General features: G+C 41.1%; 1 protein-coding gene and 1 long non-coding RNA gene across 8 annotated transcripts in view; one reads left to right on the forward strand and one right to left on the reverse strand.

Annotated features, from left to right (window-relative positions):
* Window positions 1–25,078, forward strand: part of FRMD6 (FERM domain containing 6) — a 232,166-nt gene that overhangs the window by 145,135 nt on the left and 61,953 nt on the right. For 2 of the 3 annotated variants that reach the window (XM_038544705.1, XM_038544707.1), the window contains exon 1: window positions 12,939–13,068. The exons of the other annotated variant lie outside the window; for it this stretch is intronic. The gene's annotated coding sequence lies outside the window, so the exon portion shown is untranslated. Of the gene's footprint in view, window positions 1–12,938; window positions 13,069–25,078 lie in introns of those variants that run through there. 3 annotated transcript variants of the gene reach the window in all.
* On the reverse strand, window positions 971–12,524 carry LOC111097034. Of its 5 annotated transcripts, none has more exons than XR_005363254.1 (6): window positions 12,269–12,524; window positions 11,722–11,837; window positions 4,474–6,092; window positions 2,151–2,254; window positions 1,918–2,057; window positions 971–1,639 (listed from the first exon to the last, which is right to left on the reverse strand). It is a non-coding gene; the product is annotated as an uncharacterized LOC111097034 (long non-coding RNA). The 5 variants fall into 5 exon arrangements; XR_005363253.1 differs by having other exon boundaries at window positions 11,718–11,837; XR_005363252.1 differs by having other exon boundaries at window positions 10,249–11,837.

The raw sequence follows: 25,078 nt of genomic DNA on the forward strand, positions 1-25,078 counted from the left end.
TATAATTGATGTGTCCCCATTTAGTATGTAAATGATGTTAAATATATGTGCAATTCCCTAATTTTAGGAAACATGCTTTTGCAAATTTTTATTTTTATTTTTTGGAAGCATAACATGTAAAAGTGATACTATTGGCTAGACATAGTTGCTGGGGGGAAAAACTGACATAAAGCAAATGGCATGTTATCAGCATTGCAGAACAGTACAATTAGCAACTACATTTTATCCTACTGGCACACAATATAAATGCTTGGTGTATCTAAAAACAAGCCTAGAGGGTATTATGCTAAGTGAAATAAGTCAGACTGAGAAAGGCAAATACCATATGATTCCACTCATAAGTGGAATCTAAAAAAAAAAAACCAAAAAAACAAAAAACACGAACAAATGAATAAACAACAAAAAGCAGAATCAGACCTAAAAATACAGAGAACAAACTAATGGTTGCCAGAGGGGAGGGGGCTGGGATTGGGCAAAATGGGTAAAGGGGAGAAGAAGACAGGGGCTTCCAGTTATGGAATGAATAAGACACAAAAATAAAAGGTACAGACTAAGGAATATAGTCAATGATATGTAATAGTGACATAACAGGACAGATGGTAGATACACTTGTGGTAAACATTAGCATAATGTATAAGCTTGTCAGATCACTAAGTTGTATGACTGAAGTTAATATAATATTGTGTGTTAACTATACCCAAATAAAAAAATAAAAACAAAGGCAAAGAGAATGGAGAACAAGAATATTTTTCCTTGTTAATTAGCATAATAGGTCACAAAGCTAAAGGGATATGTTTTGAAGTAGGGCTTACAATAGTGGGAGCAATTTTGAAATGTGAGGACAAAGATGAAATTCATATTACAAGTTGATCTGTTTGTACCTTCATAAATAAAATCCTTAAGTCCAAAAAAATCCATAAGTCCATCTAAAAGAGTTTTTAATTTAAGTTTTTATTTAAATTCCAGTTAGTTAACTTCCAATATAAAAAATCAGTTCAGGTGTACAGTACAGTGAGTCAACACTTCCATATAACACCCAGTGCTCAGCAAAGCAAGGGCCCTCCTTAACCCTCATCACCTATTTTACCCATCCCCTCACCCACCTAAAACAGTTTTTAAAAATCATCCCAATTTAAATCATCTTTCCCCAGATCCCCCAAAAGATTTTAATGGCTGGTTTTTCTTGAAACTCAAGGACATTTTTTTTTTCAAGAGTTCTCCAAGTTGCGAAGAGTGATAGGGAAATCTCTGAGTAAGAAAAAAGTTTGCCGAGTTCTTTCCATGGATAATGAGCTGAACGAGACAGGATAGCGTAGTGACCAATCTTCAATGCCAATAGGAACAGTAATTTGGTCCCTACCATTCCATTCAGGCTGAAAGCCTGGAGCTGTGGAGGTCTGCATTGTTTGAATTCCTCCTGGAGACTCAGGATTGCCAACCACCGTTCTGGGAGCCACAGCTGACACAGGAGGCTCTTGTCGCATGCTAGATTTTACAACCTGGCTCTAGCAATGATAAAATCATAGACACTTAATAGGCAGAGGTGATTCCAGGGACTGCCAGTCGGATCCCAGTATGTTCCCCTGAACTGTCCACCTCTTTCCTTTATGCTCTCTCCTTTATGGCTCAAATGAAGTAACTGGAAATTTGAAGGGAAAGAACTGAGTTGCCGATGAATGCAGAGGGGGTGTAGTAACTTACCTGAGAGCTTTGGTCATTATTCCTTTAGTCTGATCAATTTAAAACACAGGCAAATTTAAGCTGTTGGAGTGGAAGGGTGTGATCAAGCACTGCCTATTGATACCTTCTTGCCAAATAGGAATTGTGATGGTACATATCTCATAGGGTGGCTGTTGTTATTAGATAAAACATTTGGCACAGTACCTAAAACATAGTAAATGATCAATAAACAATCACCTGTCATTATTTTAAGTGCATTGCATTCCTGGAAACCAGTCTTCTGACGTTACTTGTCACTCATAGAACAAAATAGTATCTATCCATGCAACCTTGTATTTATCAATGAGGTGTCACCTTCCAAAGTCCTGGGTGAGTCACTGCAGTAGGGATGGAATATGTACATGTTTATTAGGCAGCATCAAAAGAGCAAAGCTGTGAAATGGAAAAAAAGTAGAAATTGGGATGCTTACATATCCTATATTCCACTTTCTTACAGCTGCCCATCAGCATATTTCTGGAAATGTTAATTAAGACTGTGATTCATTTATCCACTGTTAGATTGATGTGGAAGTTTCTGGGGAGTAGATGCAATTACATTATTCAGTAAGACTGGTCAGCATCCTTGTTTTATCTTTAGTTGAATAGCTTCTTATTGACCAAATCGAAAATCACAGTTTTAGTTACTCCATTCACATCACAAAGAATCAAAAATAGGCAACCCTTCCCTAATTCAAATTGGACATCACTGTCCTTATTGCGATAAAAGATTACTATCACATCTTAACACATTTTTCCCTCCACCTTCCCTCCCACCTAGTTTTATTCATTGGAAGGGATTTATAGAGTTACAATAGCTAAAGCATTTTGAGGTATCAAATTAAATATTTCTCAAGTATCTTGAATCTGGACTCTTCATTTACATCTTACTTTAGCATGAGCATTAACAGTGCAATTACACATGTGGTCACAGATGGGTGTCAGAATCCTTCGAAGACGTTGTTGCTGTTGTATATTATTCTGAGATGCCCAGCCTTGCCCCTAGTTCTTAGATGGTTCAGATACGTTTGCAAGTTTGGAAAAAAATGGTCTAAAAGAAATCAGCTAATAAGTCTAAGTGGTAATATTTGACACTTTTTATAGTTATTCTGGGGTTTTGATTTCATGAGACTTTGAATACATTTGAATACAGACATATATATTCTTTAGGATAAATGTTAATGATATGAAGAATGATGGAAGGAGGCATAGAGATAGGAAATGACTTTAGGCAATAGGAATGTGAAGAATATGATCCAGGCAAATAATTTTTAATGGCCTTAATGATCCTTTCAAAGTTTATTTATATATACTTGGCAGGAGCCATTTGCTAAAAACTGATATTATTTATTCTGTTATGTGCATTTCTACTACTTAAAAATAAAATTTAGCAAATTAAATAATTATAATTATTCATTATAAGAGCTAATAACTAGTCAGGCCTGGTTAAAATATAAACTTTATACTTTATTAATATGTTTTTAACACTAATTTTAGTTCAAAACTTGATTCTTCATTAATGTAAGTGAAAAGCACTAGTGTTTCCAGCTTTTTTCTTCTTTTACCTGTCATTTAATTTGGATTGAGATCTTCCTATAACTCTGTTGACAAGCAGAATAGTGTTCCACCACGTTAGAAATTTTATAGCCAGAGGTAGAAACTATACTTATGTAAAAAAAAAAAAATTCTTTTGTCAGATATAGGGATTATCCACTTTACTTTTCCTTCTTGAAGTCACTATACACTAAAATAGGTGATAAAGAAGACATAGAATGTGTATCAGGTGTCTTGGGGCTAAGACAAAAATCCAGGTAAAGTTAGGGAAAGAGTAGGTGGAAAAATTCAGCCTGAATACCTGGCTCTGTAGGTCCCAAATGATTCACCTCTATCAACTTTTCAACAGACCTTCAGCAGGCTCAGTCAGCATTCCCAAAGGGACCCTTCCCTCAAATCCAACTTACAGGGTAACTAAATGTTCCAGTCAGGGTCACCCTTAATTTTTTTATTTTTTAAAAGATTTTGTTTATTTATTCATGAGACACACACACACACACACACACACACACAGAGAGAGAGAGAGAGAGAGAGAGAGAGGCAGAGACACAGGCAGAGGGAGAAGCAGGCTCCACGCAGGGAGCCCGACGTAGGACTCGATCCTGGGACTCCAGGATCACGCCCTGGGCCGAAGGCAGGCGCTAAACCACGGAGCCACCCTGGGATCCCCAAGATCACCCTTTAAATCCATGGTTCTCAACTGGGGGCAATAATTCTTTGTTGTGTGGTGCCCCGCACTGTAGGATGCTTAGTAGCATCCCTAGCCTCTATCCACTAGACACTCCTCCCAACCCCCTGAGTTGCAATAACCAAACATGTCTCCAGACACTGCCAAATGTTCTTTTGGGGGCAAAATCACCCTCTAGTTGAGAATTGCTAGATTAAAAGTGGCAAAATATAAGTTTAAAAGGTGCCTAGTCTGATAAATATCTCCCCCCTTACCAATGCTGAAATTGCTTTAATAAGATTGTGTCTTTCTTTTCCCAATAGATTACAAGGCTTAAGTCACAATTACCAGTTTGGGGTACCTTTGGTGGGAATACATTTCAGCTAAAGTGCCACTTAGTCCATAATGACAAAGGGTTAGTTTTCCAAACCTTCCCAGATCTGCTGACAAAAAGGTATGAGCTAGAGGCCCACCTGCAGTGGGCTACTTTTCAGAAAGAGGACTAAGGACAAACTTCCAAACTATAATTACTTTACCTGGAATCATTCAGCCATCTGTCAGACATGTATCTGGTGTCCTGCCCGGGTCAGTGCTAGGTGTAGTGTAAAATGTCCAGTGATTCCAACACTCTATTAATGCGAAGAATGGTCTAGGAGCTGGCCAGATACTGAATACTTAAGGGGGAGAGTGAATAATTAGATAATCTCCTAGGTTGGAAGATTAGGCCTTGTCTACCTGTGTCCCCAATACCTGGTATACAACAGGTACTTACTATGTACTTGCTAAGTGAATAAACAAATGATGGAGAAGGCCCCTGAACAGCTAGGTGGGATCGGGATATAGAGCTTTGGTAGGATGTTGGCTGAGAGGGGTAGGGAGAGAACAGCTTCCAAGGAAGACACATAGATGTTTGGAGGTGGGGAGAACTCAAGCCCTAGTGAGAAAACTCCTGGAGTCAGCTCTGCACCATAAATAAGACAGTTTAGGGAGAGCATGTGTGAGCTTTGAGACAAATTTCCTGAGTTCAGATCCACCACTTACTTTCTTTAAGATCTTAGGCATCTGTAGGATAGGAATAATGATAGTGCCTCCCTCAAAGGGCTGTTGTGAGCATTCAACGAGGTAATACTTAAGCCTTTCAGACCAGTGGCCTGCTAGTAGAGATGGGCTAGGTTGACCCTTGAGAGTGGCAGCGTTTTAGACTGGGATGAGGGACTTGAAGAGAGACACAGAAATAAGAACATTGTGGAGCACCTGGGTAATGCAGCTGGTTGTGTCCGTCTCTTGGTTTTGGCTCAGGGCCTGATCAAAGGGTCATGAAATCGATCCCTGAGTTGGGCTCTGTGATCAGCCTGGAGTCTGCTTAAGACACTCTCTCTCCCTCTGCCCCTTGCCCACCTCTCTCAAATAAATAAATCCTTAAAAAAAAATCTGAACACTTTGGTAAAAGGGAAAGGGAGTCCACCAGGGATGAATAAGAAGTTGATCAAGCATCTGTAAGTGCTCCATGCTCAGATGTTATCTAATCAGCACAAGAAGCTGATCAAGCATCTGTAAGTGCTCCCTGCTCAGATGTTATCTAATCAGCACATTCATTAGATTTTCTTTAGTCTCCCTGGTGACTTCAAAGCAATAAGCAAGAAAATGGTGACCAAGTTTTCCTGAATATTAGGGTTGTTGGGAAAGCTTTATTAGAAGGTCAAGGAGATATGGGGCATAGACTACAGGGGAGAATACATTCAAAATAGTGAACGTAGGCTTTGAATTCCAAAGGAAAGAAGAGGAAAGTGAGGCCAAAAATGGCCAATTAACTGGAAGAACTGGGAGGGTTTTGGTGACTGAAAAGTCTCAAGTCAAACAATAGCTCTGGTGGGAGAGGTAGAAGGGTAGGATGTGGCAACGGTGGGGAGGTTTCCAGTGTTCAGAGATGGAGCAGTTCCAGATGACTCAAGGAAAACTTCACATGGATGTGGGGGCACTGAGCAAAAGGAAGTAGGGCCATTTACTTTTCCCTTGCTCAACACAAACCATCCTGTTCCCAAGAGTATCTAGTTGGCAAGAAATTCAATAATTGTTTAACTGCTCTAGTAAAATCCCTCTAACATTCTTCTTAATATTTTCAAAAGTCTGCAGGGTGAGTCAGGTGGAAGGAAAGCTGCAAATAGAAATAAAATATACATTAAGGAATATTGATAGATGTATAATTTTTCTGATTATAGATTTATACATTAAATATAAACATTATATGAATTGGGTGATATATGGTATTCCACTCAAGTCAACCAAAAGTATTAAGTGATAGATCCTTTCTCACATTACCTGGAATATCTGCCCAAAATCCATCTCAGAAAATGTTCAACTTTTTCCATTCTCATCTCAGTAACTTTTTTCCACCCTCCCTCAACATACATGTGTGTACACACACATACACACACACACCCCTTCCGTATACATCATTCATGGGATTCATTCATTCAATAAATATATACCAGACACTGTTCTAGATGCTGAGGTCACAGCAGTTAGTCAGACTAGGTCTGTGTTTAGATGAGGCTTAAATTCTAAAGGGAAAGACAGTGACAAACAAGTGAACATATTCATAATTTCAGATGAGAAAAGTGCTATGAAAAGTCATGTGATCAAATATTTTATATTGATTTGTATTTTATATGAAGTATATATATGTAAAATTATATGTTAAGTATATATCCCATTATCTCTTAAGAAATTAGGGTGTAAGGGACAAAAATTATTATCCAATATAGAACTATGGGCAGAACAAAAAATCACTGATTTGCTGATTCTATTTTTGTTTAAGAAATCATAAAATGTTTAATAATATGTGAATCATAAATATATAATAAAGTTTTATTTTTTAAAAGATTTTTATTTATTTATTCATGAGAGACAGAGAGAGAGGCAGAGACATAGGCAGAGGGAGAAGCAGGCTCCCTCTGGGGAGCCTGATGCAGGACTCATTCCCAGGACCCCAGGATCATGACCTGAGCCAAAGGCAGACCTCAACCACTGAGCCACCCAGGTGCCCCACATAATAATGTTTTTAAAGGGAAGTGTGTTTAAGAAGGCCTAGCCCTACCTCTCTACCCCAAGAGTCTTACCTTCAAAGCTAGATATAGTTAAGAGTGCTATCACCTAGTACTTTCTTCTCCAGGCCTGTCAAAACTAAGTATCTGGGTTTGAGGTCATTTGAGAACAAGCTCACAATCCTTGGTTTCTAATTCGAACTCCATGCCTAATTACCAATGTTCTTTCTTTAAAGAACTATAGCAGAAGTATTCTGTGTAGGCTAATAGAATGACATACTAGGCTACCCTTGAAAAAGAAATATATAACCAGTGCTTTGCCTATGGAAGAACTCCTTATGATTTTTTCGGCATTTGGTTCCATAGGCATGCCAAACAAGAGTGAAAGTAGATTTTGTTTCTAACCTAGGATCAGGTGAGAGGAAAACAGGGAACCAAAGTGGGTGTTCACAGATATTTTTTCCCTCACATACAAGTGAGTAATACAAACAGCACATCAGGACCTTGTGTTATAACCAAAACCCCGACCACCACAGTTAGATAGGGTGTTCCTTGGAGGCCCCACCAACAGAGACCTTTAATTTCAATGAACTTCCTGAGAAATTCCTGAGCTAGCACATCTTACCTGTGCTTTTATTCATCATTCTTTTTCAAGCAGATAAAGCTAAAAGGCACATTTGTTATGCTTAAAATCTACACAAGGTCACCAAATTAAAACAGCATGTACAGATTTCATCAACTCTCTTCATAAGTGAAACTTTTGTTGGTAGCCTCAAGAAAGCCAGTATTGGCTGGGCTGTAAGCCTGTGTTCTGGCAGATGGATGTTCACATCTCCTTTCTATTCTAGCTTCATATGTCTCAGGCACAAATTGGTAAGAGGTCATAAAATACTGATGAGAATTTCACTGACATCTGTAGTGTTATCATTTGTGTTTGTAAGTGACTCCTCAAGGAATATTATCTCAGATAAAGATAATCAGAGTGTGCCTGAGGCATAATTTGGAGTAACCAATCTATCACCAGATTCCTACTTCCTTTCACTGCTCATCTGTCTCCCACAATGGGGAGTGGAGGGAGTGGTCTCCCACCTCTGGGGGTAGGAGTGTTTTCCTTCAGCTTTTCAGAGAGGAATCAAGGAATCAGAGCTGAAACACTGCTCTGGGAACTTTAAGGCCCATTGTATAAACACAAATGGCACACATAATGAAGCCTCATCCTATAGGGAGCCTACCCCTTGTCTTGTCCCTTCTACTAGACATTTTTCTGTACCTATCTTCAGTCTTTAGAATGTGAAGCCCCATGCATAGAGCAGAAATGCTATTTGCACACTTAATTCCTCACTATATTTTAGTTAACAGCAGTATTCCTCAAACAAGCATGGCCTCTCTGCCACTATGACTTTTCCCTCCAACACTTCAGTGCTGGGGCACTCCACCTTTTGCAGTGTGAACCTTTACTGCCCCATTTAGAGCTGCCTCTGCTCAAGTGAAGGGCCTAGCCTGGCGCACCCAGTCTTATCAAACTTGTCTGGAGTATTCATGTATTTAAGCCCTCAAGGAACAGTAATGTGGTGTTTTGGTGAAACTAAAGCCATAATAGAATGGAAAGAAAAATGGTTCTTCAAATATGTCTCCTGTAAAGTTTTACATATTACATAAAGACTCCTAACTCTGGGAAACGAACTAGGGGTGGTGGAAGGGGAGGAGGGCTGGGGGTGGGGGTGAATGGGTGACGGGCACTGAGGGGGGCACTTGATGGGATGAGCACTGCGTGTTATTCTGTATGTTGGCAAATTGAAGAGCAATAAAAAATAAATTTATTATTAAAAAAAACAAATTTTGTCCCAGGATAATCAGATTATCCTGTTTTAAATATTTTCTCATCCTGTTTTTAATATTTTCTCAAAGTTTGATGGCCAAAACAGAATTCAGTTAGTTTTTTGACTTTGTGTCTCTAAACAGGGTAAAGGTAAATCTTTCTGCATTCGAGTGCTCCATAATATATTAATCCCTGTGCTGTGCTACCCCTGCAAAATTATTTGTTCTGGTTAGGGGCTCTTGGTGCATAATAATGAGACATTATTTGATAATCAATTTTCCTGACTTGAGAATTAAAATCTCTTTTGGTATTTTTGTGTAACAAAACACAGTGATGATATACCACTGAGAATAATAAAAAGAACATTTTAAATGGAAGACCATGAGAACCAGGACTATATCACTGCACTGTTAAGTTTCGACATCTGATTCGTTTGTCTTTCAAAATAATATACATTAGCTAAATGGATATTTAAGACCTTAGAGTGGGACTTATTTAAATGAATTTTGATTGCTTTCAAATGTATTTTGTTTTGCTTTTTAAATGGAACTTTGGTCGTTACCAAAAAAAAAAAAAAAAAAAAAAGAACCTAATTTTTTTATTATGACCTTCAGCCAGAATGGGGAACAATATTTAATTTGGAGAAGGTCTTCTTTAAAAGCCAGTATGTCAAATTACCAACTTCTTTCTCTCGCTCTCTTTTTTTTAAAGCTTTTATTTATTTATTCATGAGAGAGACAGAGAGGCAGAGAAATAAGCAGGGGGAGGAGCAGGTTCTCTGCAGAGAGCCCTATATGGCACTGGATCCCAGGATGCTGGGATCATTACCTGAGCCCAAGGCAGACACTTAACCACTGAACCATCGAGGTATCCCTCTCTAAATTCTATTTCAGCATTAACACATACTGAGTCCCAAATAACCCTGAATTATATATGGAAGATGAAAAACAAGTAAATTTTTTTCTTTGAATGTACTGAACTGATCATAATTCTCAAAATACTAGTTTAATGTTTGGAAAATATTTGTAAAGGAATGTGAATTAGAGAAGTTCAATCTCTTTGCTTTTTTATTTGTGTTCTTCATGCCAAAATTGTGTAAATATGGGCCACCAAAGCTTAAGCCTCTTCAATTATAAAATGAGGCTATGGCCATCATGCTTTAAACACTACCTGCCCCTGCCCCCAGTCCTCACTCTGTGCCCCCCCTACCTGAGATGCTGTGTGACCCAAGGTTTCCACAACCCATGGTTCCCACATGTGTCTCCACTTAGAATAATCTGGGGATTTTTAAAACATTTCCAACCCCAGGCCACATCCCAGACCAATTAAGTCAAATGCCTGGAACATAGTTTTTGAAAGTCCCCAGGTGATTTCAACGTGCTGCCAAGTTTGAGAACCATCACCTCAACCAACCTGTTCCTAGACAAACTTTTGTTCATCCTTCCCACCTCAGTTCACCCTTCTTATCCACACAGAGGATGTCTGATGCCCTCCTTGCAGGTCCTAGGCCTTCTCACGATTCTTCCTGCATAGTTTCACGCTGGCAAGATTTAAAGTGGATTGTGACTGTTTACTCACAGGCCTGCTTCCTCAAACTACTATAAAATCTAGGAGTATCTTTACTTTCAAATCCCAGAGTCTAACCCTGTGCCTGGTGTTTGGAAGTACTCAATAAATTCATGGAATGAATAACTTCTTCCAACCCTCCTCCCTGCAAAAAAATATAGAGTTATGTTAATATTTATATGCCATGGAAAGAGTAGTAATTTAAGATGTGCTTAATGTGATCTTTCACTGATGGGCAATGAATGTCTCATATTTAGGAAAACATCTCGTCATACCAATGAAAATAGAACTATATCTCAACATCAAAAAGAATCATAAAATATAACTTTACCTATGAATTTGAATTCTTTACTTAACAAATGCAGGGAAACATTTCCTGTGATAAGAAATAACTAACACAACCCATCCTCTCTCAGCTCCACTTCCATCTTGAGTAGATTATGTGTTGTTTTCCAAAGCAATCCTTTCAGAATTTTATGATGTTTCAGGGGCTTATAAAATGGTTTTTAAGAGTTTTAAAGTACTTAGTTTACAAAAGGTATTATATAAGAGTACATGTTTTTTGTGGTATTCACTGTTAATATGATCATTATGATTAAAAAATATTCACATAGTAAATTTTGCTACAATCTAATTCTAGACCATAAACCCAATCTTAAACATATGTTTTTTTTTTAAAGCTGTTTAAAATATTTTTCTCCTTGGTTTACCTAATTATTTTATATTGCAGCAATGTTTCACAATCTAACAATGTGTTGTTCTTTATCTGCTAGGTTCAGAAGGCCTGAAAAGAAATCAGATTTAGGAACTGTTTTCCAAGATAATAACGTCTTACTCATTTATCTTTTCATCTGAAATGCTGAACTATCTCATTAGACATAAAATTAAGGCCTTACCAACTAGTGTTCACTATGCACTCATTCTGAATGCATATAAAAGATAAAGATGAGAGAAAAGTGCAGTCCTCCACTTTTAAATGCCTACATTTTCATCAACTACTGTAGACTAATTTTTAATTTTATTCTATTAAGTACAACTAATTTAGAAGGCAATCATCGAGAGGTAGTTGTCTTCTTTTCCATATGAAGTCACGACTTGAAATCATAAGCGCAATATCCTTAGACACTGCCGCTTTGCTTTATCAGAACTAAACTATGAATGTATTATCAACTGTGAAAAAAGATCAAAGCTTCTAATAGTCTATTCCAGTATCATGGCTCCCAAATTGTAAAAGCTGGGAAAGAGGCAACTATTCCAAGTTAGCTTTAGCCCTAACAAACACAAAACTGAATGTCTTTTGCCAAGCAAAGTAGGCACACAAACAGGCACACTGTCAGTCAGCCAGCTTTACCTACTGATGTTTGGATTAAAAGAGCATTTTTTAAGCTGGCTTCTGTCAGCATAAATCTGATTTTGGATATTGTCCTTTCTCAGGTTCTCCTCTGCTGGTCTCCTCACCCATTTGTCATACCTGGAAACATACACCCTGTTATTAGTTTAGTGAGGGGCCCTGTGGGGCGTTACTGCCGCCCCTGGTCAGAGGTCACTGGGTCAGCAGTCGGCCTAAGACCTGGGGGGGAGGGGGGGCAGCAGCCCAGCAGGTGGGGGCGCTGTGCATCCCTGGCCCGGGAACCAGCTGGATGGAGGCTGGGGCTCTCCGTTGTCTCCAGTTCCGAGTGGCAGGTCCCAGCGGGCACAGGCTGATCCACGAGGTGCAGCTCTTTCCCGGACCCAGCAACGAAAAGAGGCAAAGAAACCTCAGTCTCCTGATTGGACTCTTGGTGCCATAAAAAAACACTTCCAGGGGCCCCTCTGCCCACCCGTCACCTTCGGGAGCAGGCAAACAGAATTTCGGAGGGGGTCACGTACGCTAAAACCACAGCAAACAGAGGCTGTGTCTACCTTTACAACCGCAGGGAGAGTTAGCGGGGGAGGCTTGGCTTCCAGGCGCGCCCCCTCCATCCAGTGTAAAACCCACGAGGGCGCGGCGTCCCGAGGGGTGGGCGGGCCGGTGGGTGCGGGAAGGAGGACGGGAGGGAAGTGAGGAGTCACGAAGCCTCCTCCGCTGGGATCGCAGCCTCTGTGAGGGGCCTGCGCTCCGCCCGCCGCTCGGAATTAGTAAGACGAGGCTCAGGCCAAACAGCCGCCCCCGCCCAGCCCAGCCCAGCCCGACTGGCTCGGGAGAGCGCGTTCCAGGGGAGCGGGGGCCGCGCGTCGGGGAGGACCATTCGGCCAGAAGGGGGGAGCCGACAGCGTCCCCTCCCGCCTCCGTCGCGTGGGGAGAGGTCCCGATCGCAGGGGTCCACACACACAGCGCCCTTCCGCAGCTCTGCTCCTGCCTCAGGCCCCCTCCGCCTTCCCCCGCGCCCGAGTCCCGGCACCCCTCCGCGGGACGCTTGGTTGGGTCCGGGGCGGGGCCGGCAGGGCTCCACGTGCGGCCGCAGGCTAGGCTCTCCGCTCCCGCAGCTCGGCCGCCACCCCCGCCACCTCGGGGCGGCCGTGTGGGCGGGGCCTCGGTGGGCGGGGCCTCGGTGGGCGGGGCGGGGCGGGGCGGGGCGGGAGGCGGGGGCGGGGCGGACGCGGAGCGCTCGTCTAGCTCCCGGGGCTGAGGGGCTGAGAAGAGCCGGGCTGGCGCGGCGGAGGCAGGAAGGGAGCGAGAGCTGGCGGGAGTCGGACGCCTGGCGCTCCGGGCTTTCTGCGAGGTACTAGCGGGAACTCGGCGCCTGGGGGGGCTCCCATCCCGCCCCCCGGCCCGGCCACCGCGCCCCGGCTGCCCACTGTGCCCCCTGCCGGCCGGGCGGCGGCGGCGGCGGCGGCGGCGGCGGCCGGACGGGACCTGGGGAGGGTTTCTGGGAGCCGAGAGCCCCAGCCAAAGCAGTGCCCCCTTCCCTGCGTCTTTCTTCGCCGCCTTCGTGCTTTCTCGGCGCTGGGCGTCGCGCACCGGGCTGGAAGGTCGCCCCTCCAGCCTCCAGCGGCGGAGCTCGCCCACGGCGGGACGGGAGGACGGGCCCGGGGGCAGCCGAGCCCCGCGGCGCGGGAGGCGGGGAGCTCCGTGGCCTCCAGTGCAGCGAGGGCGGGAGGCCGGCGGGGGCTGCGGGCTGCGCCCCGGGCTCACGGGGCCGCGCTCGGCTCCCCGTGGTCCTCCGCGCCCTGTCCCGGGGGCTCCTGGCGGGTGCGCCCCGGCGGCCGCGCCTTTGACGGGGCGCCTGCGTTCCTGGGCGCCGTGCCGCCTGTTGTGCGCGCGCCGGGGCCCGGCAGCCCGGCTGCGGGAAGGGACCCGAGCGCGGTCCCTGAAGCGTCTGGTCGGGGAGCCCGAGACTGAGCCGGGGCTCGGCGGCGCCAGAAGGGGGCCTCGGTGGGATGCGAGTTGGGGGCGCGGCCTGCAGCATTTGGGTTCCCGGAGGTGCTTGCGGCGTGCAGGCCCGGCCCGGGGCAGGGGAGACCACCAGCCTGTCCTCCAGGAGGGCCGGGCGCTGTCAGGTATGGACCGCGGGGGGCCCCCGCGTGAGACCCACAGGGCTGGGAGCAGCACCTCGAGTCCCGGGACAGCATAGCCTCGTGCGGAGGGCGTTTTCTTTAAGGGGATGAATAAATGGAAAGCTGTCAAAATAAGTATATTTTGAAGTTGAAATGAAAGCTGGCAGATGTTCAGGCCGTGCAGTTGTGTACTTAGTGTCCAAAGAAATATTAGCTCCCTTACACCCTTCTCGTTTTTATTTTTTTGGCAAAAATCTGTTTTGCCAGAATTTCCCCCAGGAGCTTTGCATAGCCCACAGCGGGGAAGGAAAACTTCAGCAAGCGTTCTCAGGTTGCCTTGGACTTCAAGCCTGTGCTCTGCAGCTTTTTTTGGGTGTGCAGAAAAAAGTATGTGATTCTGCCTCCCCCCCCCCCCCCCTCTGAGATCCGACGATGTTTGTTTATGGGTTTTACAAGCATCTATTTAAATTTAGCTTTTACGCGAAATACTCCACCGTTACCACAGGGTGTAGTTTAGGGATTAGAAAATACTGTTGGAGAAAGCTGCTAGTGGCTTCATTTTCCAAGAATGTAAGTCATTTCCTTTCTGTGATTTCAGGGAGTTGATATTTCACAGCATCAAAACTTTGTGGGGAAAATTTTCCGTAATACATCTGTCATTAAAAAGGCTTTTGACTTTTGGGTTTTTTTTCCTTCTTAGAGCAGTGCATAAAGTCAGTCTCAGCATTGTTAAAGGATAAGAAGTTTTTCAGAATCTACAGCATTATGAAGAGTATTGTAGAAAGTGATTTTTAACAAGCACCAAGACTTACAGCCTGCTCGGTAGAGAGTTGGGGGAGGGGAGAAACCCAGAGGAGAGAGGCAGGAAAACAGATGCTTTTGCTGTTGTCCTTTGTAGTATAAAACTTGTAGCACTTAATCATTTTCCTTGGGTGTGGCTTTGAGAAATAAAAGTATTTTGTTAAAAATGAAATTACTCCACAGTATGAGACAGCTGACATTTAAATGCTCTTTCAGTATGTTTGTAAACATACTGGATTTATATTTCATATTAAAATGGACCTTTGGGATCATTAGCAGAGAAGGGTCCCTGGGGGGGTATCTACTATCAAGTTATCTGCAGGATATCTTCTCCAGAAAGCAGACTGACTGTAATATGAACTAATTTTCCCCCTTTTGAATTACTTGTAAAAATGCCTGAGATCTGACACTGATGGACCACAGTAATCAGCAGTTCTTGCAGAACTCAAAACATCTTAAGAGAAAGGAAATCTTTCTCTACTTCCACTCCCTCGTTTTTGGGGGGGCAACTGGGGTAAGCTATCAGCTTCAAGTACATAATTTGAACTTGCTGATTTAAGATGGTCTTAGCTCTCCAGGAAAACAGTAGTGCTAGCATGAAGACACTGTGTTTGAAAGCAAAGTGTCCATGTGCTAGGTAATCTTTTCTGGCAACACAATCTGTAAAAATTCATTCAGTTGGGCTAGCTGAATCCAGGGAAGTGGGGGTTGTAGAGCTTTTCTAGTTTCTGGACTTAGTTTCCACTTTTAACTACACTTATAAAGCCTTTGGCTTTCAGAACTTATGACATAATAGACTTGTGTAGCCTTTTGTGGCAGATGCTTGAAATGAAAGTTTCAAACAGAATTGTTTTTGACTGAATTGTCAAGTTCAGAGTTTAGTGTAAATGAGTCCTGTCTCACAACCTTTTTGATAAAGGAATTCTTTGTAGTTTTCAACTTGGATGCTGCACATTTTGATTTCTGAGACTGAGGGTTAAAAAAAAAAAAAAAAAAACCTGCAAACAATTATTTTATTACATGAAAGCCAGTATACCAAGAAAAGATTAATTCAGTCCAGATGTAAAAATGTATGTGAATTTTAGATTTGGATGATCTCAACAAGTTTTCCCTTTTGTTGATGAAACTGCCTGGATCCCAGATGGCATTCACAAATTATCCCTTAGGTGGTTTTCTGAGTTCAGAACTAAATTTCAGAGGCCTTCTTTAAAGTTCTTTTAATATTGTCTTAAGTGTTCTAAAGAATATAAAGTTTTCTGTATTTATGCGGAGATGGGTTTTTCCTATTCCATGTTAATACAAACCTTATAAATACCCTGGTTTGGTAAATGAGGCCTGTGTAGGAAAGCCAGAAGTATTCAGCATTGTGTATTCTTACAGGCAAAGCATAGAATCTTTGGCTTTCATTTATGCAATTCCAGTTCTCTTTTAAAGGAAATAGAGTTTTGTGTGTTTGCAGTCTTCAGTAGAATCCTGTTGTAATACAGTTTGTGGTTTCTGATAAAGCAGTTGGTCCTTATAATCCTCTACCCTGCTCCCTCACCAAGAAACAACTAAGACAACCTATGAGAAAACTCCAGTCCTTTAAAAAATCTGTACTTCCAGCACTAAAGTTATAAAAGGTGTGTGTTGCACACTTAAAATTATATACTTTTAAGAAGTCTTTGATTATGTAATTACACATTTGGGAGTTTAATTACATTGTGATTGTGTATTAAACAATTGGGTGTAGGAGGGAGAAATAGAAAAGATACAATGATGGAATTTTATGCTTGGTGTGATTTTAGTTACAATGTACATTTCTTAGGGGCATCTGGGTGACTCAGTGGGTTAAGCGTCTGCCTTTGGCTCAGGTCATGATCTCAGGTTTCTGGGATCAAGCCCTACTCAGTGGAGAGTCTGCTTCTCTTTCTCCCTCTCCCTCTGCACCTAACCCCACTCTTGTGCACGCACTCACTCTCTCTCTCTCAAATAGATAAATAAAATCTTAAGGGAAAAAAAAAAGTATCTTTCCAACACCCAAACAGGAAAAATAGATTGTTGGCCTCTGTAGTTAAACTTTGATATGGAGGGTAATAGAGAGGGCCTTTTGAATTACACATTATTCTAAGGAAGAGGCTTATTTATAAAAATAAGTAGAAGTAAGTCAAAGGAATAATTTGAGAGGAAGGAGGAAGTAGACTACCGGGCATTGAGTTGCAAGGGAAATCTGAATTTAGGATGAATATTTGAAACAAGGCTGAAGAAGGGAAAACTTATTTGAAAGTGGAAATTAAAAAGTAAGATCTTTTTGGCTGAGAAAAAAAGGATTAATATTAAGGTGCCCTACACTATCTGTATACAACTTGATATAGTGATGTTAAGTGATATTATTATTCTGGACGGCTCGCCTGCATTTGTGTTGAATTGCTGCTTTGATGTTAAGTAATGTTTAGGAACGGGATGTTTATTATTGTGTTCCACCCCCCCCACCCAACCCTACTTATCATTTCAAAGACTGGGAACACTTTTTGTCTAAATTCTACTGATTCTACAAAACTTAGTTATTCCCCCCAAATTTGTGGAAACTAGAGCCTCCTTGCCATGCTGTAGGACCAGAGGGGCTCTACAGTAGCAATGGTCATGGTTATCATAAAATTTTAACTGAAACAAGCTATGCCTGTGCGTCCAGATTATCTGATATGATTTGGTGGTGTAATTACTGCTGATGCAAGTTTGTATAATACCACTTTTTTTTTTTTAAGATTTTATTTATTTATTCATGACAGAGAGAAAGAGAGAGAGAGAGAGAGGCAGAGACACAGGCAGAGGGAGAGGGAGGGAAGCAGGGTCCATGCAGGGAGCCCGACGTGGGACTCGATTCCCAGTCTCCAGGATCATACCCCTGGCCAAAGGCGGCGCCAAACTGCTGGGCCACCGGGGCTGCCCATATCACTTTTAATATGGATCCAGTGGAGCAGTCATGTAGTGCACTGTATTGATCAAAAAGAGATTCTAGAACACTGGGAAGGGGAAAGAAATCACTGATTTGATAAGAAAAAATTTCTCAGGAGGAGAAAAATGTAGTGCCACACCAAATTCAGATCAACCAGTTATAGGCCAGAGGAGTGTTGCCTGCAGCTTCCTTGGAGCTGTCTGCGTCCAGCATTTTCTTCGATGCCTTTCCCCACTTGTGTGGCCTTACCTAGCAGGGTTTAACCTCCACAGCAAGAAACTAAGAGATTTGGTTGTTATCTGGTTTATTTCATTAATGTGATAACTGGATAATTCTGACCAAAAATAACTATTGAGAACCTTCAGCATTCCTAATTGATTATCCAGGAATATTTTCAGGTTTTTTTTTTAATAACCCTGGTTTGACACATATTTATTATAGGACCTTGAGCAATAATGTTTTATAGGTATATGAACACAGAAAAGCAATAATTTTATACTAACTTAGAGCTATAATTTCATATAAAGGAGGAAATCATTATAAAAATCAAGCAAGTTCTGGATGAAGATTTTAGGAAATGAATGAAAAGCTCACTTAGCTTTAATGTGTGGTTTACATTAAATGAGTAGTTCTTTTTCTCCCCACAACTAGCAGCACTTGTACTGTCCAATTTCAGTAGATGGTTTTGGGAGTGGGGGTCCCTGTGGCTTTATTTCGTTTAACATGTTATTGAGTAATTAGATACAACCAGAAAAATGCACAGATCAGAAATATATACCACGAAGTGATCATATCCAGGCATCCAAATAAAAAAAAAACAAAAAAAAACAACAACCAGATCATTACTTCATCTCTCCCCCGCCCTCCCCCCCGCCACACACACAGAAGCCTCTCCTTACATTTGTAATCCCTGCCCCATGGGTACCAGTGCTCTGACTTCAATTGCCACAGGTTAGTTTTAACCTGTTCTCAGACTGCATTTAAGTGCAATCACATATAAGTTCTTTTTTTCTGTCTTCAGCTCAACATAGTGTTGTGTCCAAACTGATGCAAGTAGCAGTTCTTTTTCCTTTTATTTCTGTGGATAAATGTATACAGTTTATGTCCTTTTGATAGACATTTGGGTTAGTTTGGGGCTGATATTTGGGGTATGACCTTTTGATGGCTCAAGAAAAGTTGAGTACTTTGGAGTTGAGAGTATAGTCTCAAGATTAAAAGAGAAAAATACTTAAGAAATGTGAGAGAAAAAATGCAACATTACAAAAACACTCAGTCCACAGAATCCAGTGTTTCAGGGACACGGGAGTAGACCAGCTGGATATTGCCAGATTTTAACTGAGAATTGGGAAGAGGGAGGAGACCTTCATTGGCAGCTAGCCTCACCATTGTTTTTATAAGTGGAGGGACTGATGCCCTGTGAGGTTGAGTGACTCAGTCTCACAGCTAAGGACAGCATCAAGAGTACAAGCTGCTTCTGACCCTCGGTCCAGTCTGGATTAGTGCTGAGCACTAAAACCTAGCCTGCTCACTATTCTGCAGTTCAAGCAGTGAGTCCACTGGCCTAAGGATAGGGTGCCCTTTTCTGATTGCCACTAAGGTATTCTGTGGCTCTGTTCAGATAGACTTAGACCTGCCCAGAGAAAACTGAGCAGGAGGAGCCCAGTGAGACAGAATTTTACCTCCTTAATGCTGTTCTGCCTCTGCGCCCATGCAGAAGTCCCTTGGTACTTCTCTTTTTTCCCTTTTCTCCTTCTCCCTGTGTTCTAGGGCTTTCCAGTGAGATGTTGGGTATTAAGTGCGAAGTAGGAGACATCTTGAGGTTCCTCCTGACTCATTCTTTCATCGATCCATAAATGATCTAGGCTGGACCCCAATTTCAAAGGACTGCTTTCTAAATATTTTCAGAATAGTTCATTCTTAAGATATTGTGAAAAATTCTTTTTTGTTTTTTTGTTTGCCTCTTCCTGCCATTATGTCCCTACCTTTTACACACTTTTCTCCTCCCTTGGACACCCTTATCCCCCTTCAAGTTATCTTTTCATAAACATCTGTGGAAACATCCTGTCTCTACCTATAACAACAGTAAAATTCTGATGCTGAAGTCTGTGGCAGTCTCCAGGAAGCATTTACTGTAAAACATAGGATTATGAGCAATCTAATAGATAAAACAAAGTGCTTATAAAGAAAAACAAATGATATAAATCTTTCTTTTGTGTTTCCTTAAAGAGAAAAAGAGCATTTTTTGTGATTTAAGAAAAGGCTCAGAATTTTCACGTAGGCTCATTATGAAGGTGAAACACAGGTAAAATAACAGAAGTTTTACAAATGGGTAGTAAATATATCCTGCTCAAATTATATACTGCTTAGAACAGCAAAAACTTAGCATGTATACTCTTAGAAAATTTTTTAAAAATGCGTTGCGTCACCATAGGATCACAGCTCTGACAAGTTGATCGCCGATATTACTGCAGAAAAGAGTAGTGTGTTTCAGAAGCAACAAGGAAGAAAAACAGGTAAGTATAACAGTAAGAACGAGGTCTTTGATATCCTCTTTTGGGGCCCAGATCCAGGCTCCACTATCTTCCAATGTGTAACCTTGAGGAAGTTACTTAATTCTCTGAACCTCCTTTTCCTTATCTAGAAAGTGAGGATAAAGATAGTAACTGTGCCACAGTGCTGTTTTGATTTTTAAATGAAGTAGTACATATAAAGCAATGATATAGTCTGACTGACACATGGCAAATTGTCAAGTAATGTTAGCTGTTATTACTGAAGACAAAAAAAAATGTTGCATAGGATTTATAGTTTTCTTGGTAGTTCTTGAGCCTTTAATTTATAAGTAGCTCCTGAGATTTTATTATATTTTGTTTTTGATAACATTCAGCAGACAGCAAAACATAGTATTTCTCAGTTACAGATATTGAACAATCTGTATCACTGCACTGAGAGTAGCTGCTGGCCTGTCCCATTGATCACTAATTGGTTGATTGATTTTCCCTAATTCTCTTTTATTTTTTTATTATTATTATTATTTTTTCTTTATTTATTTATGATAGTCACACAGAGAGAGAGAGAGGCAGAGACACAGGCAGAGGGAGAAGCAGGCTCCATGCACCAGGAGCCTGACGTGGGATTCGATCCCGGGTCTCCAGGATCGCGCCCTGGGCCAAAGGCAGGCGCCAAACCACTGCGCCACCCAGGGATCCCGCTAATTCTCTTTTAATTTCCAGTAGTCTCACTCAATCTCTCAGCTTCTGCTTACTAGATAATTATTCCTTTCCAGATGCCAAAAAATAAATCTACAGATTAAAAAAATACTCTTTATGATAATGAAGATTGTGCAAAGTATTTTTAACTTAGTACCAGTGGCCCATGTCTTGTACCCTATTGATTTTATGTACTTTTAAAGAAAACCACGATTATTGGTATAAAGCAATTGTTTATTTTTCTCATCCCCACTTCCCCCCACCATTGGCATAGTTTATATAATGTGGGTCAGACCCCTTTATAATTTTCTCTCATGAGTCCCAAAGCTTAAGATTTTAAACTACTCATTCAATGGAAATTAATAGTCTGAAAATTTCAAAAGGAGCGTTTAAGAAAAACAAAGTTAAGCACATTAGAAAGACACATTTACATCTAAACAGCATAATTATAAGCCCAGTCAAAATCGACACAGGATCTTCCAGAATAGTCATGATGTATCATTTTGCCGTGTTCATTAAAGCAGGACCTACCTTGCATAACACCATGTCCTGTTATGCATTGTGTAATGTCTTTAACTTAGTGAACACTTTTTAAAGCATTAAGTTTACGAAGTCCATCAAAAAATAGGTTTTACATCTCCATGAAGTATCCAGCACCATGTTGGATACTTTGTACATGCCCTGCCAAAGTGCTTCTTGTCTAGGTGAGGGAACAGAATACATGTGTGTAGAAAGGAATTATATGTTTCCAGATAAGTGCTAAATGGAGTCCTAGTTTTAGAGTACAGAATTACTAATGGCTAAAGGTAGAATGTCCCTTGTTTCCTTGGGGCTGCTGGATTTGTGTTAGGCCATGAAGTCAGGCTGGGATCTTTCTATTCTTCAAGCACAAAGGAGCTTTTTTCTAACAAAAAGTTAGGATCTAGTAAAAGACTCATATTAAAAGAAAACATCGAAATTGAAATTATTAAATGTTTATTTAACTTCATTCACTTAATTATAATGTATGTTTACTGTGTGCCAGGCACAGTTCTAGGCCCTAGAGATATGTCAGTGAACAAAATAAGACAAAAGCCCTGCCTTCATGGAGCTTATATCCTATTAGAAGGTAAACAATAAGTACAACAAAGCAAATTTTATATGTATTTTAGAAAGTACTGTGATTGGAAAAAGAAAAATAGAACAGGGTAAGGGACATTGGTAGTGCTGGAGGAAGGTAGTGGAGACTTTGGCACTTGAAGTAGTATGGTATTGGTAGGACTCACTGAGATGACTCTAGGGAAGAAGTTGGCTATACAGAGATACTTGAGGGGAAGAGTGTTCCAGCAGAGACTAGCAAGGGTCCCAGGCAGAAATGTGCCTGGTGTGTTTCAGGAATGATGAGAAGGTCACAAAGTAGTTGTACAGGAGGTCAAAGAGGTTTAGGTGGCATGTCAGGTAAGTTCTGACTGGTGGACCATTTTAAGAATTTAGGCATTTACACTGAGTGAAATGGGCAATCACTAGAGAGCTTTGAGCAGAAGAGTAAGAGGATTTGATTTGCATTTTAATAGAATCACTGGCTGCTATGTTGAGCTAGAAAAATGGAGCAAGGTGGTCAAGAGTAGAAGCAGGGATACAAGGGAGCAGCTTTGGGAGAAATGTCAATAGCAGTGGAGGAGGTGGTGAGAAATGACTAGGTGTTTATTTTGTAGATCAAACCACTAAGATTTCCTGGCCAACTGTTAGAGGAGTATGAGAGAGATCAGAGTAAGGATAACATCAAGGCTTTTTGCATAATTATGGAGTTGCCATGAACCAAGATGGGGATTTGCTGGAGGAATTGCTTTGGGAAAGATAACTAGGAGCTGTTTTTAACATGTGATGTTCGAGTTCCAAGTGGAGAAGTTGAGTAGGTTGTTGTATATAGGAATCTGGAGTTTAAGACATCCAGGCTGGAGATTCACATTTGGAAGGTGCCAACGGAATTTGGATGGGATTTTTTGAGGAATGTGTGTAGACAGAGAAAGCAATCCATGAACCAAGCCTTGGGTCATACTAGTATTTACAGTTTGTTGAAGGAGAGAAAAAAATGTCCTAAGAAATTATCTTACGACATAGGAAATATGCACGTGTTTCCAACATGATAGACCTAGTTAAATGTCTCCATTCCTTGAGTAAATGTTATTACTAGAAGATACTGTTATTTCTGTTGACCCATAAGATGGGAAGAATGAACTGTGATTAGGTACTTGGGCTAAGCCTGAGATGTTTCAGCCTGTAGAGACTGAATTGGTAAGAAGGAACCAGTGAAGGAAACAGAGAAGGAGCAGCCACAGTAATAGGGGGAAATTGGAAGAATATCCTTGAAGTCAAGTAAAGACAGTGTCTGAGGGAAGAGAGAGTAAATCAGTGGTGTCAGAGGTTGCTGAGAGATCAAGTGGGAGTGGGGACCGAGTTGCTTGTTGGATTTAGCAAGGAAAGTCATTGGTGATCTTGACAAGAGCTGTGTCAGTGGAGGGGTGGGGATGAAACCTGATCAGAGTGGGCTCAAGGGGGAATAAAACGCTTTTGAAAGAAAATTCTTATTTTCAGTTTCTTATATTATAAATATCCAATATTGAATATGAGTACACTTTAATATGTCTGATAGACTGTGGGGTGGGGCTTCAGAATACTAGAGGCCTTGAAAATTTTCAGCAGGCTTTGACAGGGATGAGGGGAGCCTCTGAGTTTCCTTCTGAAACTCCTAGTGTAAATCTCCTAGTGTGTAGAGTGTAGTTAGTTAGTTAGTTAGTTTAAGTAGAAAACCTGTTCTAATGCGGTTCCTTTACTCTATATTGCATCCCTTTGATAAAAACCATACCCTGGAAACACTGTCACTTTGTGTTGAGACTTTGTTTTGTTGTGTTTCTAATATAAAGACATGTTCTTTACTTCAACCCATTGATCCTTTATATGAAAAGGATACAACAGAACCCCAGGGAGACCTGTGCATTGGGTTGGTTTCTTTTTCAGCAATGGTGATAGGTTTCAACTGACGAGCCACACATCCTAGTGCCCCAGGAACCTGGAAGCCTTCATTCACAAAATGGATGGCTCAGGTTAGGGGATCTCAAGAGCCAGAGAAAATTAATAGAAACATTGCTTGTGTAATATTTCTTTTACACCTTGTTGATAACTTCCATTGTGAATATGATTTCAAAGCATGTGATTAGGCAATTTTCATAGTTCTGTATTGTATATCATAATTATGCACCAAGAATTTTCCCTTCTGGGAATTACCTTTGAATTATAATGCTAACTTTCTGTAATACTATCATCAAAATGAATCAACAAGTCTCTGATACTAATTATCTTTTCTTTCCCTAAGCTTATTAAAATGTTAACACATAGGCCTTTAATGCTTAAATATTGTTTTTGGGTAGTTAAAAGCTTACAGCGAATGGAAGAATTAAAATTTGGTTACATATGTTTGAGTGTTGTTTGGTAATAAAAGAAAGATATAGTAATAGGCTTTAGAAAGTTGCTAATTATGGGCAAATGCTAGAAGGAACAAGAGCTTTTCCTTTGTAGGGGATTATGGCGCATGTTTTTTGAGAAGTGGAACTCCAGGGGACTATATGTTTCTAGTGGATTGTGATATACACATAATGTCATCATTCTCTTAGGTACTGCTCTGTCAACAGTGCTTTATTAGTATCATTTTGAATGTTTTTTCAGCTGAAACTTCACTCCACAGTTAGTTAAATGAGCGTAATTGGCTTGTAACAGAAATTCTGACACAAGGCCAATGTGAAATAATTTGGCAGCCCTAGGTGTTTTACGTGATAAATACTGGAGTGTACAGAAGTATAAAACTAAGCAAATTTTGAAATAAATGTGAAGTCTCATAAGTCAGTGACTACAGGATGAAGACCAGATCTCTTAAGCATGGAATTCAACATGCCAAACCAGAGCTGCAAACCTGTGGGAAGGAAGACTGGCTGCAGACATGTTTTGGTTTCTAACGTAGTATCAAAACATTTATTTGCCAACATTTAAAAGTTGAAAATTTTTAATAAAAAGAAAATTGAATTCTGCAACTTCTTTTGAAAAACCAGAAGGTGTGGAAATATATATATATATTTTTGAGCAACACAACAGCTTCCCTTTTATTTGGGGTTTGTACTCTGCAGTCCACCAAAGTCCCTAGAAGAGATCCTCTTGCCCCTGACATTGAGAACAAGTGGGCTGTTGGCATTTTCATTCTGCAGGCTTTATTCCTTTCTTGCTTGCCCCTGTAGGCACATGAATTTACTGTCCTTGTATTAT

This window comes from Canis lupus, chromosome 8 (assembly GCF_011100685.1).
Source record: "Canis lupus familiaris isolate Mischka breed German Shepherd chromosome 8, alternate assembly UU_Cfam_GSD_1.0, whole genome shotgun sequence".
NCBI lineage: Eukaryota > Metazoa > Chordata > Mammalia > Carnivora > Canidae > Canis > Canis lupus.